Raw genomic sequence first — 21,414 nt, forward strand, 5'->3', positions numbered from 1 at the left:
GTGTCCATTGATGAGAGATTAAATTGGAAGAAACACATTGATGATCTGCTGAAACGTTTGAGTTCAGCTACTTATGCAATAAGGGTCATTGCAAATTTTGGTGATAAACATCTTAGTAAATTAGCTTACTACGCCTATTTTCACTCGTTGCTTTCATATGGCATCATATTTTGGGGTAATTCATCACTGAGGAATAAAGTATTTATTGCACAAAAGCGTGTAATCAGAATAATAGCTGGAGTCCACCCAAGATCATCCTGCAGACATTTATTTAAGGATCTAGGGATATTCACAGTAGCTTCTCAGTATATATACTCTCTTATGAAATTTGTTATTAACAACCAAACCCAATTCAAAAGTAATAGCAGTGTGCATAACTACAATACTAGGAGAAAGGATGATCTTCACTATTCAAGATTAAATCTAACTTTGGCACAGAAAGGGGTGAATTATACTGGCACTAAAGTCTTTGGTCACTTACCAAATAGTATCAAAAGTCTGACAGATAACCAACAAGTATTTAAGAAGAAATTAAAAGAATTTCTGAATGACAACTCCTTCTACTCCATAGAGGAATTTTTAGATATAAATTAAAAAAAAAACAAAAAAAATATTAAAAAAAATAAAAATAAAAAACACAAAAAAAATGAAAGAGTTGTTATATTAACTTAAGTATGTTGTTAAATTAACTTAATTATGTCATGTATTGGAAAATTTCACTCGTTCCACATCATTACGAAATATCGTATTCATGATCCATGGAACTAGTATTAATCTAATCTAATCTAATCTTAATCTAATCTAATCTAACTATTCCCAGAGGCACTGGAAACTTATACTAACTGTCATGTCAGTTGGCACAACATTCAAATAAGTTACATGCCATTGAATTTAAGCTGGCTCAACTGGTAGTGAAAACTTATACATCCATACACCCATCTCCACATGAGCCAGCCAACAGGGACATGGAAAACTCTACTGGCTCACTGTCGTGCATAATAGAAAAGTTACAATGTGTTTAACTTATTCGTCTCATGCGCTTCCATATTAGCCTCTAAGACCTTGAGCTAGGTGGATATGTTCCCTTTCTGATTTTGTTCCCTCGAAAGCACAGATATTGACTCGCTTTTTTGTGGATATGAGTAGTCTATGTCATGGCAAGAAACCTAATAAACTTCACAAATAAATACCACATCTGTTACATAAATCTTGCTGTTTAGTTCCACAGTTTAATTTTTCGGAGAGTTGTTTCTTATTTATCGATACTTTTCTACATGTGCAGAAAAGTCACTTGAGAGATTAAACCCACAGTCGGAGTAACCTCCTGTTTCCAACGGATCACGAGTACCAAGTGAAACTATCGGTGTCAAATTATTTGATTCTGCTGCAAAGTTGTCATTATTATTGGTATTATTATTATTATAACTGTTCTTATTGTTATTATTATTTATATATGAGGACATGCAGGAATAACCCATTCGATGTTTATATTCTATTCAGGGTGATTGTACTGCATTTCTGTTGTTAATTTTGACCTTCTTGGCTTATTGCAACTCTATCTGACCCTGTTTAACAAGACATGAGCGAAAGTAAAATTTAGTGTAACAAAGGCGTTTTACTGAATACCTGGTTGACGATGGGTATTCGTACCAGCTGAAATCGATCTTAGTTAGTGTATAAGAAAGAAGCAGATACCCTGTGTCCCAGTCTGTGTATTTACAGAGGGAGTGTTCGCCATAACAACAAGTGCAGCAGCAAGCTGTCATGTGATGGATGGCATTCACTTGCTCTAGAGGCTAAATGTATGCTTTGGCACAACTACGTGATGTCATGAATGGCTTGAAGTAAGAGGGCTCCAACAGGGACCCAAAACAAATTAATCGCTTTTATGTTAAAAAAGGACTTTGATGTGTGGCCTAAGGGTCGGACAATGTGTATCGGAATATATTAGTGTTTGGGTAAACTATTTTGAGTTACAGTCATTGGGTTCTGTCATTTTGACACTTGAAGACTTGAAATACAAACAAGTGCAAATGGTAGTTCAGAGATTATTTATTAGTTAGAAATACACTCCTGGAAATTGAAATAAGAACACCGTGAATTCATTGTCCCAGGAAGGGGAAACTTTATTGACACATTCCTGGGGTCAGATACATCACATGATCACACTGACAGAACCACAGGCACATAGACACAGGCAACAGAGCATGCACAATGTCGGCACTAGTACAGTGTATATCCACCTTTCGCAGCAATGCAGGCTGCTATTCTCCCATGGAGACGATCGTAGAGATGCTGGATGTAGTCCTGTGGAACGGCTTGCCATGCCATTTCCACCTGGCGCCTCAGTTGGACCAGCGTTCGTGCTGGACGTGCAGACCGCGTGAGACGACGCTTCATCCAGACCCAAACATGCACAATGGGGGACAGATCCGGAGATCTTGCTGGCCAGGGTAGTTGACTTACACCTTCTAGAGCACGTTGGGTGGCACGGGATACATGCGGACGTGCATTGTCCTGTTGGAACAGCAAGTTCCCTTGCCGGTCTAGGAATGGTAGAACGATGGGTTCGATGATGGTTTGGATGTACCGTGCACTATTCAGTGTCCCCTCGACGATCACCAGTGGTGTACGGCCAGTGTAGGAGATCGCTCCCCACACCATGATTCCGGGTGTTGGCCCTGTGTGCCTCGGTCGTATGCAGTCCTGATTGTGGCGCTCACCTGCACAGCGCCAAACACGCATACGACCATCATTGGCACCAAGGCAGAAGCGACTCTCATCACTGAAGACGACACGTCTCCATTCGTCCCTCCATTCACGCCTGTCGCGACACCGCTGGAGGCGGGCTGCACGATGTTGGGGCGTGAGCGGAAGACGGCCTAACGGTGTGCGGGACCGTAGCTCAGCTTCATGGAGACGGTTGCGAATGGTCCTCGCCGATACCCCAGGAGCAACAGTGTCCCTAATTTGCTGGGAAGTGGCGGTGCGGTCCCCTACGGCACTGCGTAGGATCCTACGGTCTTGGCGTGCATCCGTGCGTCGCTCCGGCCCGGTCCCAGGTCGACGGGCACGTGCACCTTCCGCCGACCACTGGCGACAACATCGATGTACTGTGGAGACCTCACGCCCCACGTGTTGAGCAATTCGGCGGTACGTCCACCCGGCCTCCCGCATGCCCACTATACGCCCTCGCTCAAAGTCCGTCAACTGCACATACGGTTCACGTCCACGCTGTCGCGGCATGCTACCAGTGTTAAAGACTGCGATGGAGCTCCGTATGCCACGGCAAACTGGCTGACACTGACGGCGGCGGTGCACAAATGCTGCGCAGCTAGCGCCATTCGACGGCCAACACCGCGGTTCCTGGTGTGTCCGCTGTGCCGTGCGTGTGATCATTGCTTGTACTGCCCTCTCGCAGTGTCCGGAGCAAGTATGGTGGGTCTGACACACCGGTGTCAATGTGTTCTTTTTTCCATTTCCAGGAGTGTAGTCATTGTGACTTAACATTTCAGCATCACCCAGCAAGGATCACAGTCCAGAAGAAAAGGAAGTTCGTACATGGCGATGGAACAAAGGAGCTGAATCGCCAGAAAAATTAATAACTGTGATCCTTCTTCAGCAAGCTTTATAACAGATAATTGACAGATCTAAAATGGCGAAAACATACGAAGTGCAGACAGCAGTTGCAGTACACCACGGAAAACACATCTTTTTCACCACATGTGGCGACCAATTAGTGTGTAGCGACGCTGCCGCGCGCTAATTCGAGCTCGTCGGTGTGTGTGTGTGTGTGTGTGTGTGTGTGTGGTGTGCGCGTGTGTCAGTGCAGTGCTGTGCGGTCGTAATTACTGTACACGACGTCAGTGTAGTTCCGCGCCCAGCCTCTAGAGGCGCTGTGTTTTCTAGCTTTTATATACGTTCTGTTATTATTATTATTCCTTGTTTTTTGAGTTAATGAGTAGTTCCGTGCCTCCTGGCTTGTGTGGACGAGTACTGTTTTCTCTCGAATAACTACGGAAGTTTTCCGAGGACTAAGGATCCTTCTGTAGAGGTCGGAAGCAAATTTTGTAACTCCGATCTGTAGAGGTCGGAAGCAAATTTTGTAACTCCGATCAGTCCATGCATGCCGGGCGTCGTCAGATACGCGCTCGCAATAAAGTTACTGTTGCTGAACTGAAGGTCTTTATTCTTCTGAATCACGTTAAGCAAAGGTCGGACAGCCACCAGTTTAGCTGAACCCGTCAAGTGGTGACCCCGACGTGATTCAAGCAGAAACCGACGTGATTAAGAAGAAGCAGACGTGAGCTACGTAAGTAACGAGCACATAATGACCGAACAGCAGGCCGTCTCCAGGATTGCAGTCCGTTTCCGCCGTTCTGGCCCGACAACCCGGTATTCTGTTTCGCGCAGGCAGAGGCAAGTTGTGGCTGCGCTGGAATAACGGCCGAAGCAACTAAATTTGCGCTGATTGTGAGCCAGCTCGACCAACGTTATTCAGTCGAGGTGCAGGACATAATCACAGCACCGCCCGAGTGTGGAGCTCAAGCCAAGCTAAAATCAGAGTTGATCCGACGGGTGGCTGCGTCACAAGAGGACCGGATACGTCAGGCTCTGACACAGGAAGAAGTTGGCGACAGGAAGCCTTCTCAATACCTGAGACATCTACGCAGCAAAGTTGACACGGTTACTGTGCCAGACAGTCTGCTCAGAACGCTGTGGAGCAGTAGGTGGCCGCCACAAATAAAAGCCATAATCACCTCACAAACGGACATGCCGCTGCATGACGTGGCGCAGCTAGCAGACCGGATTCAGGACGCGATCACACCGGCTCAGGTCAGCGCAGTCGCGGCGTTGGACAGCAGTACAAACAGTACCGCGTCTGTAGCATGGGCCGACCATGATTCACTCGCGGCCAAGGTTGAGCTTTTGTGCGCCCAGGTCAGTGCGCTGCTGGCACGTGACGACGACAACAATAGAAGAAGCCGATACAGACGGCGGCGTTCGAGAAGCAGATCTTTCGGTGGTACTACCACTCTGCAAGGCGAGGTACCGTTGTGCTGGTACCACCGACGATTCGACGACCAGGCAAGGAAGTGCACGTCGCCATGCTCGCACCCAAACACCACCGGCGGTCGACAATAAGCGCAACCGACTACCAGTTATCCTCCAAGCGCCTGTTCATTACCGATAGGTGCTTCGGCGTAAAGTTTTTAATTGACACTGTGTCGGACCTGAGTATCGTACCACGAACAGCCAACTGCCTTCTGTCTTACGGCTGCCAACAATTCTTCCATCGCAACATATGGCACACAGAGGATGGAGCTCAATCTCGGCCTACGTCGCCCGTACGAGTGGAATTTTACAGTGGCCGACGTCACGGAGGCGATTGTCGGGGCTGACCTCCTGGCGCACTGCCACCTGCTGCCGGACGTCGCGAACGCACGCTTGGTAGACAGCGTCACTGGCTTAGCAGTCACGGGTTTCCGTCGCAACACCACAACGCACAGTGCCAAGTTGGTCCATGCTACAGAGGGTGAGTACACTGAATTACTGCTTAACAACTCGAACTTGACCAGGCCGCCTGGCGCTCTCATGTTCATACCACATGACACGGTGCATCACATTCAAACGACTGATGGTCCCCCAGAAGCATGCCGACCTAGGCGTCTCGCTCCGGACCGATTGAAGATAGCGAAGGCAGAATTTGACGCCATGATTCGCGAGGGCATAATGCGGCCATCTAAGAGCCCGTGGTCCTCTGCATTACATCTTGTTCTGAAGAAGTGTGGAGCTTGGCGCCCATGTAGTGACTACAGTGCGCTTAACGCGCGAACAGTGCCGGACAGATATCCTGTACCGTTACTGAGGGATTATGATCACGCTTCACATGGTGCCACGGTGTTCACTGTTCTGGACTGCGCTAAAGCGTATACACATATTCCGGTGGCCAATGACGACATTCCAAAGACTGCAATAATAACGCCTTTCGGTTTATTTGAAAGCAAATTTATGACTTTCGGTTTACGCAATGCTGCTCAGACCTGGCAAAGGTTTATAGACTCGGTTCTCCAGGGGCTGCCGTTTTGTTTCGCCTACCTGGACGATGTGTTAGCTTTCTCTGCTGACCATGAACAACATCGACAACATCTGCGAGAGATTTTCGAGCGACTGGAGCGTTACGGTGTCTTCTTGAACGTGGACAAGTGTGTTTTTGGGCAGTCAGAGGTTACATTTCTTGGCCATAAGATTTCTGCTGAAGGCTCTCTTCCTCTGTCCGAAAAGGTGGACGCTATCTTGCAGCTACCCCGACCAACTACGATCAAAGAATTACGTCGTTCTTTGGGGATGCTCAATTTTTATCGACGACACCTTCCCCACGCTGCGGAGCTGCAGGAACCTTTGACGGCGGCGTTATCAGGCCCTAAAGTAAATAGCAGGTCTCTGATACAGTGGACAGAGGACATGTGTTCTGCGTTCGAGGCAACAAAGAAGAGCATGGCCGACGCGGCCCTTCTCGTACACCCACGGCTCGACGCGCCATTAGCAATTGTCGTAGACGCGAGCCAGACGGCGATCGGAGCCGCGTTACAACAATGGTCGGACAACGCATGACAGCCACTGGCGCATTATTCCCACAAGCTTTCGCCTCCACAGAGAAAATGGAGCACATATGACCGTGAGCTCTTGGTGGTATACCAAGCAGTGAAATACATATTTCCGCCCCCAAGTGGAAGCGCAAACTTTCACGATATATACAGACCACAAGCCACTCACGTTCGCCTTCCGTCGGAATAGCGTCAATTGCTCCCCCCGTCAATTTCATCACCTTGAGTTCGTGGCCCAGTTTACTACTGACACTAGACATATTTCTGAGATTGATAACATTGTTGCGAATTGCCTATCACGAATCAGCAGTGTTTCCAGTACCACAAACTTTCTTGCACTGGCACAGGCACACAGAGAGGACGAAGAACTCCTTGCCTATGTTAAAGATACGGCTTCCGCATTGCAACTGAAACTCTTTGATGTTCCGGGGGAAGATACACAGCTATACTGCGAAGTTTCGCGCGGCCGAGCTCGTCCCTTTCTGACGCCGGCTTTTAGAAGACAAGCCTTTGATACAGTTCATGGGTTGTGCCATCAGGGGTACGCTCGACATTCCGCCTAGTATCGCAACGTTTCGTGTGGCCGGGCATGCAAAAAGACTGCCGCGAGTGGGTCCGATCTCGTCTTCAGTGCCAACGCTGCAAGATTAACCGCCATGTACACTCACCGATCGGCGATTTTCCTGATACCACCGCCCGCTTTGCCCACGTACATTTGCATGTAGTCGGACCACTTCCACCTTCGAACGGACAAAGATATCTGTTTACAATGATCGACCGTTTTACACGTTGGCCGGAGGCAGTGCCGGAGGATAATATCACAGCAGAAACATTAGCTTCCGCTTTTGCAATGACTTGGTTGGCAAGATTTGGGTGGCCACTACATATTACCACTGACCGCGGACGGAAATTTGAATCAGACCTGAGAGAACAGCTGGCCTAGTTCTGTGGTTACACACACCATAAGACCACAAGTTATCACCCAGCAAGCAACGGAATGATCGAACGCTGGCATCGGTGTTTGAAGGCCGCGCTGATGTGCCACGAAGAAATCTGGACAACCGCTCTACCAGTGGTCTTGTTACGCTTACGGACGACTTTCAAACCAGACCTGGGGTCGTCAGCAGCAGAACTGGTTTATGGAGAAACACTGAGCCTTCCTGGTGACTTTGTAGACGCTGATGCCATAGAGACAGTTGCTGCTGGCCAGCCGGATTTCTTGCGACGCTTGAGGGAGCATGTATCAAAGATTCGTCCTCCGAAGGCCACACGTCATGGCAAGCCGCCCACTTTCGCGCACCAGGACCTGGAACAATGTCGTCACGTCATGCTCCGCACTCAGGGCGTTAAACCGCCTCTACAAGCTCCTTATTCTGGTCCATATGAAGTGCTACGGCCCAGTGCCCACACGATGGATATCCTAGTGAACGGCAAAACCACAACTGTTGCGTTGAATCGGGTTAAACCTGCGTATGTTTTACCTGACACCCCACTAGCGGCACCTCGTCGTAGGCATCCACCTACCGCTGTTCCAGACACTGACGCCACATCTCCGGCGCCGGCTCTTCAACATACGCCGCCCAACGCAGCACAACATCCGCCTCCTGACGCTGTTCCTCCTCCTCCTCCGACGCGGACGACCCGTTCTGGACGTCGGGTGCACTTTCCGACGCGGTATCTCGACACCGACGCTCCGCTTCCGCCCGGGCGGCTGATGTAGCGACGCTGCCGCGCGCTAATTCGAGCTCGCCGGTGTGTGTGTGTGTGTGTGTGTGTGTGTGTGGTGTGCGCGCGTGTGTCAGTGCAGTGCTGTGCGGTCGTAATTGCTGTACACGACGTCAGTGTAGTTCCGCGCCCAGCCTCTAGAGGCGCTGTGTTTTCTAGCTTTGATATATGTTCTGTTATTTATTAATATTATTCCTTGTTTTTTGAGTTAATGAGTAGTTCCGTGCCTCCTGGCTTGTGTGGACGAGTACTGTTTTCTCTCGAATAACTACGGAAGTTTTCCGAGGATTAAGGATACTTCTGTAGAGGTCGGAAGCAAATTTTGTAACTCCGATCAGTCCATGCATGCCGGGCGTCGTCAGATACGCGCTCGCAATAAAGTTACTGTTGCTGAACTGAAGGTCTTTATTCTTCTGAATCACGTTAAGCAAAGGTCGGACAGCCACCAGTTTAGTTGAACCCGACAAGTGTAACAAAGCAGTAATGCTGAGATCACCATTTACTGAATAAAATACAATAAAAATTCCATGAATTTCGACGAGATATTAAGAATAATTATTCTGTTTGCCCTGTCAACTTACAATAAATCAACAACAGAGCTTCAAGAGGTGAATCTGTAAGTTTGTCTCAACTTTTCGACGATCATATTATCAAGACTGTGTCGAAAAACATTATTTGAGCTTGTGAATAAATATATTCTACACAACAGGAATAATGTATTATTAGAATTCCGAACACTCAGCAACATCATACCACAACGTGCTTGCACTGAAAGTACAAAGCAAAACGGGCTGAGGTTGTGAGATAAGAGATTTGCGTGGAGTTGGCGATGAAGATAACTGACAAGTTTGCAGCCAGTGGACAATGTATGAGCACTCATCAGGTAGCTGTGAACACTCTAAGACTACGTCTAGCACCTTTTGCAGGTCAAGAATGGTTGCATTGGCAGCCACCCACAGGTAAGCTGATATCGACATCGTGTTAACAATGCAGTGGCATTTGACAGACGACAAACACCTAATTTTTTAAAGAAGACACTTGTCAGAAACTGAGAAATATAATTTCTTTTTTACTTCAAATCTTAACTGTTCCATGTAACTAACCAAACGTAGTGATACAATATTGAGGGTTGATTTCTTAGTTAGCTACAAAGCAGTGAACTATTGTACTGAACTGAAAGTTATGCCTCTCTCAACTCGCAAGATGAGACCGAGTAATGAAAGTTGATACAACAACATTATTTTCAAAATTAATGGACGAAAATAAAAAAATTAATGGAGAATAGAACATTACTTGAGGAAACTATTAACAGTAAACAAGTAGAAAATAATAGAAGATTGCCATTAATGGAGGAGAACATTAATAATAAGGTGGAGGTAACCATTAATAGCAAGACGGAATATATAAATAAAATGTTGAGGATACTATTAACAGTAAGCTGAACGAAAGCAAGAGAAAGCTAGAGGAAAACGTTACCAAGAAAGTAGAAGAGACTATTAAGATCGAATTTATGTCATCATCCACAGTACAGGACAGAAAATGTAAAGTTAATTCGTTAACGGAAAATAGAAAATTTCGAACAAGAATGAGAGAGTAGAATCATTAGAGCAAGATAGGATGTTAAGTCCAGAATCTACCTTAAGCAGTTTGGAAGACATATTGCAAGTGTTCATTGAACAGAAAGCATAGGACACTGTTGAATCACTCAGTAGTAAGATCGCTTCTGTGGATAACACTCTAAATGATGGACAGGAATTTAAAAAAGTATGAGGTGTATTATGAGAAACTAAACAAGCACTATATAGTAAAGAAATGACTGACAATATAGGATTGCATAAGGAATTTTTGGAAAATTTGCAAACTGGGAGGGGTTTAAATTTGTCCAAACAGTTTCCCAAATTCAATTTGATGGTGGAGTGCCTCCAATATACTTATTAGGAGCATTTTCGTCATCATTATCAAGCATGTGCGATGACCTCAAGAAAACTGTTTTGCAGGAAATTTAGCTGAATTGGGTAACGCCCATTCAGAAGGAAAGTTTTCAATGACAGTATTGGTCTCTTACCCTGCAGGAAAAAATTAATGCCTGAACTATCAGGCCCTAAACATTACATTAGTTTGGTGTACTTGCAAGAATTAGATCGAGTGCACTTCACAAAATCTAAATATTTAGATGACCCAATTGATGAAGAGCATTTAGTCAAGGTATTAACAAGACAGCCACCACACTACATGATGAAAGATTTATTATGTAGAGGGTAGACAAATCTGAGTGATTTTTCAAAGAAAAATTAGATACACTGAATAAAGAAAGGAGGTAGAGTTTACAAGGTAGTAAGTGGGTTAATGGAAATAAAAATAAGCCATTTTCCAATAGAAACACAACAAAAAGCAATGATGGGAACAATTTACATTCACAATTTTCCATGCCTCATAATCAGTCTAGCATTATCACAAATTTTAAAAATGCAGACATAAATAATTCCAGTACAGTCATAGTTCAAAATAATTATTGCATTACAATTAAAGAAAATGAAGATCATCCTGGATCATGGGCCAAAATCCACGATGTAAATGATCAGTATTAGGTCTCTATATAGATACAATATGTCGGTTGCATATAGTCATAAACCATCTGCAATAGAATGGTTGTTGGAAGAGGATAAGGAAATAGAGGAGATTAAGTCAAAATCTATAGCAAGTGAAGAAACAGAGAACAAGAAAGTAGAAATTTATACTGATTCAGGTAGCGACATTTCCTTTATCTCAGAAAAGTTGGTAACTATATGAAAAAAGAAGGAATAATTTCCTGTTTTAAGAGGTTACAGGTGTTTATATAGTAGGAGTTACTGGAACCGAAAATAAATTAATTAGACAGGAAACCAGGTCAAGTATAAACTTAGGATCATTCTCCTTTAGACAGTATTACTTGTAATGCTTAATGCAAATATTCAAATACGATTCGGTGTTGACTTGTTGCTTAAGTAGAAAGTGATTTTGGAGTTTACATTTAGTGGTTAGTGCCAAAACATTAGACGAAGATGTATGAAACATTTACAGCAATGGGCTCTTGATAATCTACACCAAAAGGCATATGAGTCTGATCTGTTAACAGATTCACAAAAGGATGACTTATATCAAATTTTGTACACACATGAAACAGTTTTATCTGACAAAATGGGTGTCATAGCTGATTATCTACACAGTTTTAATGTAAAAAAAAAACAAAGAACTAATCTATTGTAGATTCTACAGAGTTCCTATAATTTTGAAGAAATAAGAAATAAGGAAATGATAGATGAGCAAATAATAGAACATAGTTTGTTTATGACAATCCATTAGTAGCAGTTAAGAAAGTTACAGTAATGGTTCGCCTCATGCTGGATTGCATGAACACTAAATAGGCACACAGAAATGGAACATGATAGACTGCTGAGTGTCCATGAATTATTGGCATGTTAAGAAAATATGCTTCAAAAATTCTCACAGGAGATAGCTATGTGTGAAGTAATAGGAGCATTGAAGATGACACACTAAATACAGGTGAAGGATGAATGAAACATTATTTGTTTGAGCAGCAAATGCATGGGCATAATAAAACAAGATCGATTTCTATAAGACAGAGTGTGCCAAGGGGAAATCGGATTCATAATCCGAAAAAAATTGTTAACATCTCTATGGAGTGTAGCCATGTATGGAAGTGAAAGATGGATGATAAATAGTTTGGACAAGAACAGAATAGAAGCTTTTGAAATTTGGTGCTACAGAAGTATGCTGAAGGTTAGATGGGTAGATCATGTAACTAATGAGGAGGTACTAAATAGAAATGGGGAGAAGAGAAGTTCGTGGCACAACTTGACTAGAAGAAGGACATGTTTTGAGGCATCAAGGGATCACCAATTTAGTACTGTAGTACTGGAGGACAGCATGGAGGGTAAAAATCGTAGAGGGAGACCAAGAGATGAATACACTAAGCAGATTCAGAAGGATGTAGATTGTAGTAGGTACTGGGAGATGAAGAAGCTTGCACAGGATGGAGTAGCATAGAGAGCTCATCAAACGAGTCTCTGTACTGAAGACCACAACAACAACAACATGAAAACTGGATATTATTGATATACAACGTAAGTATGTAAGAATATGAATATCAGAAGATTGGCATAAGTCCTGATACAATTTTTTCTGAGAATATAGACTAGTTAAGAGCACACGTTAATATTATCTCACAGGTCATTAATAATTAATTAAATGCATATAATAGTGAAAAGTGAGAAAAAGTAATTTCTTCCTTGCGAACTCCCAATAGAGACCTTTTCCCTTTTTTAAAAAATTATGGGGGCTGACTGTGACTGCTCTGAGTATAAGAAATAACAAACAATGTTTGGCTTAACATAAGTACATGAACTTTGGTAGGTAATGAGAAAGCAGATTCAAAGTTTTAAGTAAATAGATAGGCCTGGGAGTTCTTGTATAGAATACTATAAGCAATTGGATTTGCTTTAATCAGAATAATTAGAGTATAAGTAAATGTCAAATGTAAGCTTAGGAGCAAGACAGGTTGACATGTGGTTACAGTCAAGTATTAAATGAAGGAGTCTCTTTGAACCGATGTAAGGAGAGAAGTAGAAAATACGCTGGTATCTGCTGTGCAATTGGTTTATAACATGAAGTGAAGTTTATTTGTGTTACGAGAAGGTAGAAATAGGAGACAGATAGATTAATCCACTGAGAGAGGCTGATCTGTCTTGGTTCAGGTACTTTTTATGAAAGGAATGGGCTGTACTACATATTTGTAGGGAATTTGTTTGGGGCATTCTCACATGATTAAAATAAGGGTAGAGCAAATTTTTTATGAAATGATTTAAATTGGTATAGTGACAACTGATCACATCAAGGAAAGTGTTCCCAACTAGTTAAGACTGAGGTTTTTCCTAATTACTGTATGAAGGGTCCTTTTGTATCTCTGTGCATTATTAATGTAGAAACATTTGACATTTTGATGTATATGTAGAAGAAGGAATGTACAGTCAACACATGACTCCCCTGAAAAACGCGAATTTAATCGTAATACATACAAGGGAATTTATATTTAAAAGAGTTAAATGTTACATACATTAAAGCAAATCAGTCTCTTTATTGAGATAATAGACTATAGAAACAAGCAGTACATACCTACAGAGAGAATTCTTTAGTATTTAAAAAATAAATGCATATGTGTTAGTAAAAAAACTGTCACTTGGTATAATGTTTAAATACGACACATGACACTTACTATGAATGAAGCATATTTCATCGAATAATGTTAAACATTAGCTGGAGTAATAGGCACTAGTGATATAAAATATGTACCTGTAGAGGAAATGAAAATATTGATGCACATGAATAAGCAGTTATGCATGACATCTTTAGCTTGACTGCAGATATATGTACTGCAACAAGGTGTTTTATGAAATACACTAGCCTCCCTATGGGTATTCATAGCAGCTAATGATGATTGTGATAGCAGATATTTGTTATGTAGCGTATAAGAAAGATGTAGATACTGTGTGCCCGGATATTTGTTATGTAGTGTATAAGAAAGATGTAGATACTGTGTGTCCCTGTCTGTGTTTGTACTGAGGGTACATGCATCATAACGACAAGGACAGCAGCAATCTGTCAAGTGAAGCATGGTGTTCACTTGCTGTATAAGGCTATATGTATGCTTCTGCATTCTGAGTTTACAGTGTCATGGACAGCTCAGCGTAAGGGAGTCACCAACAATGACAAGATGGACCAAAAACAAATAGATCGCACTTACATTAAAAAAGAACTTAGGTGCAGCCATTAAGTGTCAGAAGTTATGTTTCAGAATGTGTTAATGTCTAGTTAAACTATTTTGATTTACAATCACTGGGATCTGTCTTTTTGGGACTTGAAGACTTCGAATAGAAAGAAGTGCAAACGAGAATTCGGAGTTTATTTTGTAGCTCCAAATAGTTTTTGCGATGTAACATTTCAGCAACATTTAGCAAGGATCAAAATCCAGAAGAAAAGGAAGCTTGTATGCGACAGTTGGACAAGGTACCTGTACCACCGGAACCATTTCTAAAGGCGACCATTCACTAGTAGCATTTATAACAGGTAGTTGATAGATCCAGCATCATAAAAACGTACGAAGTGCAGACAGAAGCTGAAGTACACTTCTGCAAACACATCTTTTCACACTGTACTTCGCTCCTTTAAAGCTAGTAACAACAAAGATTACAAATAAAAAAGGTATGATATTTCATTTATAAAGTGCTAAAATGTTTTTCAGTCTTGTGATGATAATCTCATTCTAACCTTCAAGTTTTTTAACCACTAGTTTTTATTTAAGTAACATCATCCATAGGTGACTTATTGCAAAAGAAATGTATCTAAGAATATTTGGATTTCAGTATAATAAATTTTTGCTTTAGACTTTGAGTGTAAATGTTACAGTGAGGTAGAAACAGAACAATTGTGTGTGTCTTCAGAGATTTAAAGATATCCCTGACATGAAATAAAATATAATGCAAGTATAATAGTGTTCCTATTGGCTCAACCATTGAATGATGACTGGTATGAAGTTCAGTGATAAAATGAAGTACAGAATTAGGTATGCCTGACCTGTCAGAAACTTGACAAAACCTAAGGATAAAAAGAAAACAGAAGTATCAAGATAGAAAAGTCAACCGATTTATCAACAATGTGCTGGATATGTTGCATTATGTGACCATTATGAAATTGTTATTTAAGTACACGGAAATCATATTTTGTGTTACTAACTTATGTTTGTGTGAGAGTAATGCAATATAATGTACATTCATGCAGTTTCATCTTCATCATTGTTCTGAAGTTTTGTATACAGAAACATAACAGAAATTATAAAGCAGAAAACAATGTTCAAGTGTTCAATTTTCTAATAGACGATATAAAGAGACAGAAATGGCTTCATTCAATTCATTTTCATAGTTACTAGTTATTCAGTGCTAAGTTTAACATGACTCTTTGTTTTGAATCTAATTTAGTAATGCATGTTCTGTGAGGTTTCAGGATTGCAGCCAGAACATGTTGTCTTCTTGCCAAAATATTTTGGCTCTTAAGAAGTCAACATGATTCAGCTGCAATCCCAAAAGCTCATAGAATACTGAATACGCTGGGAAAAGTTCAAGAGTCATACTAATGCATGTTTTAGATTATGATGTATTATTATTTTCCGAATCAGTTGGCTTGAATATATTGTGACTACTGTACTTCACCTTTCATGTTTCAAGTGTGCTTCAGGCTTTTCAAAACTAGTGACGTTATATAGGAAACATCTGCCACAGGTAGAAAAACCAAAGCTTCTCCATGCGTTTTTCCAATTTGGCCACCTTACCTATCTTCAGTTGCAGGTCCATCCAGAGAGGGACCAGAAGAAAAACATAGCATGTTGGAGGCAGCAGCACTGCAGGAATGCATCAAGATCAGTTTTTCGAATCATAAAGAAACTTACAAATGATGTCATAGGACAGCTTTCATGAACTGAAATATGACATTACTGTAATATTTTTACAGAAGAACTGGACGGAAAAGGTGAAAGAAGAATGAATTATCTTTATGTATACAGGGTGCGTCACGATGTTTTCCCACCGGTTGTTGGAGGTTAATCCTTAGGTTATTTCCAACAAAAATGTAAATACTGTAATGTGATCAGCTAAGGAGCTACAACAGATTTCCGAAACATCTTTGGTGCATGGAGCGCTACACTTGTGTTCACAGGACACACAATCAGTCTTAGGTAGACAAGTGCAGCGAGTGGTACCTTTGCATAACAACCAGGTTGTTGATACTGCACTCACTGTTCACTATTATTGACTCCTGTGTACAGTACACTTTGCGATGCCATACAAGTTTTATTGCAGGAGTATGGAAAGATGGTGTACATTTTGGGCTTCTGTGATGGTAATGCGAAAGCTGCTGTTGACGAATATCGCTGTCAGTATCCTAATCGTAGGATTCTGAGTGCCAAAACATTTAGTGGAACATATCAAACATTGCTAGAAACTGGTAGGTCGAGGGGGCCCTATCAACTGACCTACCAGATCCCCAGATTTAACACCCCTAGATTACTGCGTGAAACACATCATATACGAAGTTAAGGTGGAAACACGAGAAGAATTGATACAACGCAATTTCTAAGCAGCAACGTCAATAAGGAGCGAGCATGTGAAATTACGAAATGCCACTCGCATGGTTCATTCCTGTGCGAATCTTTGCCTTCAAATGCTGGAAGGAAATTTTGAACACTTGCTTCAAATCCACTGTGAATGCAAGAGACTGTTATAAAATTATTTAAATTAATTATTATGTGCATTTTTTATAGTGAACTCTACAATAAAAGTTTTTTGTGCCATTTTCCTGAGTTTTTTAATTACTGTAGCTCCTTAATTATGGATCTGATGCCATTACTTTATTTACATTCCTTGTTCGAAATAAACTAAGGACTACCCCCAGAAAGAGGAGGAATACCTTGTGACTGATCCTGCATAGCTCTGTCTCTGCAGTCCCATTACTTAGTGTATACTGTGATTAATAAACATTTGAAAGTGGAGGTCGACTCAAAAGGGGTTTCCTTAAACATAACATAAAACTGTGTGAACATAACCGACTGTGTGAGCAAACCTCATTTTCTTTATATAAAAATGTTATTTAGAAATGTGTGAAAGTTTTACTAAGCGATTACTTTATATTTTAAAATGTTCCAGCTGGCACTAACAGTTCATACCCAAGACGAAAACGCATTCTTTCAAAGATATGAGAAGTGTTGTTTACAAATGTCCTAGTAATGTTGCTGATGTTATGCACCAAAAGAATCTCAGTTACGAGTTTGTCAGGAGCAGCTGAGATTAGTGTTGCTTGACTTTGTTAAGTATGCTTCTTCTAGTTTTTTGAGTGTATAAAAAGAACCACTGTCAATTAACACAGAACAATAACTTTATTTACAGAACAGTGAAACAATCATATTCAATAGTTTAAGTTAGTGAGAAGACGTCTTACATGAGCGTAATATAATCCTTAACACACTGAATAAGCTAACCGAAAATAAATTGTAGAGTAAAGTTGTGACCATGTATAATTACCTACAGAGTGAAAGAAAAGCAAAGAATAAAAGACAGTCTCTGTGACATCATCTTTGGCAGTACGTTTCTCTTGACTGAGTGACGACCGTACACAGAAAAAGACAGGTGTGTCGCTACATCAGCTCCTGTCGTTGAAGCAGAGTGTCAACTCTGAAACGGGCAGGAAAATGCGTTTATTGTGCAGAGCAGGTAGTGCATATTGGCTGTGAAACTGAGTCAGACAGTCGCTGAGTTTGTACTCATGCTTGAGTTTGAGATCGTGATTGCGGCAGTGGTGCTGGAACAGAGGCAGGAAGCGTCTTCTCAAAACATTGTGCAGCAGTACGTCATGAAAAAGATGGAGACAGTTGTTGTCCTATGTTGTTATGTGCAGTAGGCAACTGAACTTGAGAACCATGCACACATGAAGGTGGAGGCCAATGCGTCTGTGGAGATGTTGTCTAATGGTACTGACGCTAGGCAATTGGTGAGACGATCGATGATAGTCAAACAGTATCATTGGCTATCTGATGTAGGTAACAGACCCATAACATCCAGGAGTACCTGCGAAAAATGTTAGGTGATATTTGGAAATTTGCCTATCATTGCATATACATGGCACAACACTTCACTGCATTGGCGCAGTATGCACGTGGGCGTCCACTCATGGCAGTCTTCCTCCAGTCCAGGCCAGACAGAGTGCTTCGACAGCAGGTGGAATGTCAAATGAACTCAAGTATTAGACAAGCTATGTAAATTGTCTAAGACTTGTTAATGAAGTTGAGCAGAGAGGAGCAGAGAGGAACAGTTGGGATCTTCCTAGCGAGACGTCACAAGATGCAACTTTAGTGCTGAGCTGGCGTAGTGTGAAGCTCTTGATGAGCCTGTTGTGCCTGAGTATGTGATTTGAGATAAATGGGGTTCGAAACGCAGTTAACTCTGGAAAGACAATCGGCTACCACATGGTTCAGGCAAGAGATGTGCTTGATGTTAGTGGTAAACTGCGCAATAAACTATCGGATATTGTATTGTCATGGTGAACAGTTCTTGCTGTTCCACCTAAAACGTATGTTGATGGTTTATTGGTCTATATAGACAGTAAAGTCTATCACTTTATCTGCAGTCGAAGGTATTTGATGGCATCATAAATAGCGAGATGTTCTTGGTCTTGGTACACCAACTGCACTGCGATGGTGACAGTTTGTGAAAATAAAAGGCTAGCAGTTTCCACAAGTCCTTGCCCATTGCTGCCACACAGATGCCAGTCTTGCACTATCACTGATAAGGGTGCATCAAGTTTAGGATGCTCCAGAAGTGTTGTGTCTACCGTGCTTTGCTTAGCAGCTTCGAAGACAGAGTTCATGCCTGAGTCTTCTAACTGGAGAGTTCCATTTAATCTTAGGGCCGGACAGTGCAGCAATTAACGGCTCTTGCAGTTCTGCTGCTCACAGTAGGTGCTGGCGATAACAATTTAGCATCCAAAGGAAACGAATACACACTTTGGCATTCCTTGACTTCTGAATTCAGAGAGTAGCTTCAACCTTGTCCAAAATGGATCCTGCAGAAAATATAGGATCACTGAGAAAATCGACTTCAGATTATCCAAATATGCATTTAGCTGTGTTCAGAACAACATCGTATTGCTCAAACCATTTGAAAACATCCTTGAGGTGTTGTTGATACTCTTCTGTGGTGGTAAAAAAGATGAAGATCTCATCAAGATAGTCAAAGCTGAAGATTAGAATTTGTAGCCAAGTTTGAGCTGTGTTACGTAGACGGAAGGTCATAAACATACTCACAAACAATATGAATGGTGTAATGATTGCTGCTTTCAGTATGTTTTCCATCACCACTGGTATTTGGATATAAGGGCTTGCGGAATCCAGCACACTAAAGATCATGGCACTGTGCAAGGTATGAGTGTAGTGTCACAACAATAAGCCAAAGAGAAGGTGTATGTTGCACAGATATATGTGCCTACTGTTTTTCTTTATGGTGATATGAAGAAAATAATATTTATGATACAGCCTGAAGATTATAATAATAGTTCTAGAAAAGTATGTCCATTGAAGATAAGCATATATGGCCTGAAAATGGGACCCCATTGCTGGAATTAATTAGGATGTGGAATTAGAACTTAAGAAAAGTGACACTGATCCCTATCTCTTTATGAGACAGGAAGGTTCTTACGAGTTTTCTTTGTACTCTATATTGGTAATGGATTCATTGTAGCAAACAATGATGCTGCACTTAAAGAAAGTATTGGAAATCTAGAAGGAGAAATCAAAATAAAATAAAATCTGGTATCAAATTTCTTAGGACAGGAAACCGACAGAAAAGAGGTCAGTCTGGTTTACTACAAGAAGAAGGTTTTCGAGCACTTTGCCACGAGTGATTGCAGAGCTGCTATAATTCCAATTATTAAGGACGACAGTATGGAATAGAACCCTATCAGTACTGAATATCATTATAGGCAAGTAGTTGGATCCTTGATGTACCTGGTGTGTGAGACAAGACCAGGCATAGTACATGTTGTTGGAGTGGTTCCTAGAAATCTTGAAAATCCAACAGAGTGTGACGTAATAAGAAAATGACTCTTCCACTATTTGAGAGGCACATATGACTATGGACATATTTACAAAAATGGTGAAGACACAGACATTCTCAGTGTAATAGTGAGAGATCACGGAGGTGATTTAGGGACTGAACGATCTAGTGCAGGTGTACTTTGCTTGTATTTTGATGCACGTGTCAGTTGGATGAGTCAGCGACAGGCTTCAGTTGTAATCTCTACTACAGAAGCTGCAGTTGTAGCGGCTTGAGGAGCAGCATGAGAAATTGTTTGGATCAAGAGACTTTTAACTGAAGTCTGCCAACCAAGGGTTTCGAAACCTTGCTTATGAGTGGACAATGAAGCTGCTATTCGACTCAGAGATTTCTTTGTTCGTGAGCTAGTTACAGTTGGTGAAATTACTATTTTAAGAGTAAATACAGGAAATCAGCTTGAAGATTTATTGAAAAAATAATTATTTGTTGTCTGACTATGAAAGTTGTGCAATAATATGAGAGCATGGAAGTTCTTAAATAAGAAAGAGTATTAAAGTTTTGTGTTGTGAACAATTTTATGACATTTAAATATCTCTGTATTATCAAACACAGATTGTTTTATACTATTTGCAATGGTGGAAGTGTTTGTTATTGTTGTTAAGCACTAGTGTGCAGACTTTAATGAAATAAGAAAAACTTGTGTTACAACTTTAAATCAAACAATAAAGCGCTTGAACAATTAAAATTCAAATACAAGATGCAAAGAAAATCTAAAAGTCTTGGAAGGGAAAGGTATTGAGGAAGAAATGACAAATGCACAAAAATTTGCATTGGATTGGAAACAAAACTAAACAAATCAATTTCTCACTCTGTGTGATGGCAGCTGACAGAACTGTGTTCGTTTTACTACTTCTGCTTGCAATTTGGTGCTTCGACTTTCTTAAATATTTATAAAATGCAGATACCTCGTCTTCGAGTTCACTGTAGTGTATGAAATTCTCCTTCTGTGTCATGTAATAATATTTTTGGACCCAAACTCTTTTCATCATTGTTTTACACTTCTTTCTTTCTTCAATAACATACAAGCTATTCCTGCAAGCTGCAAACCATTTGATTCCAATAAATGTCATTTTCGCAGAAATTGGACTATGGCCACAATCTAATAAATACAGTCACAAAAATTGTTACCGTTTGACAGCTGGAGCGACACTAGCGCTCCAAGCACTGAGAAAGCATATGGTCACTTGCGTTGTAAGAATAATGTTCGTTTTTAATTATCCTCTATTTAATTACCAAATGGCGATGACGAATACACGCTTCCAATGTGCGTTGACCGCGATGTCGCCAAACACGGATGCGACCATCACGATGCTGTAAACGGAACCAGGATTCATCCGAAAAAATGACGTTTTGCCATTCGTGCACCCAGG

The sequence above is a fragment of the Schistocerca cancellata genome, chromosome 8 (assembly GCF_023864275.1).
Source record: "Schistocerca cancellata isolate TAMUIC-IGC-003103 chromosome 8, iqSchCanc2.1, whole genome shotgun sequence".
NCBI lineage: Eukaryota > Metazoa > Arthropoda > Insecta > Orthoptera > Acrididae > Schistocerca > Schistocerca cancellata.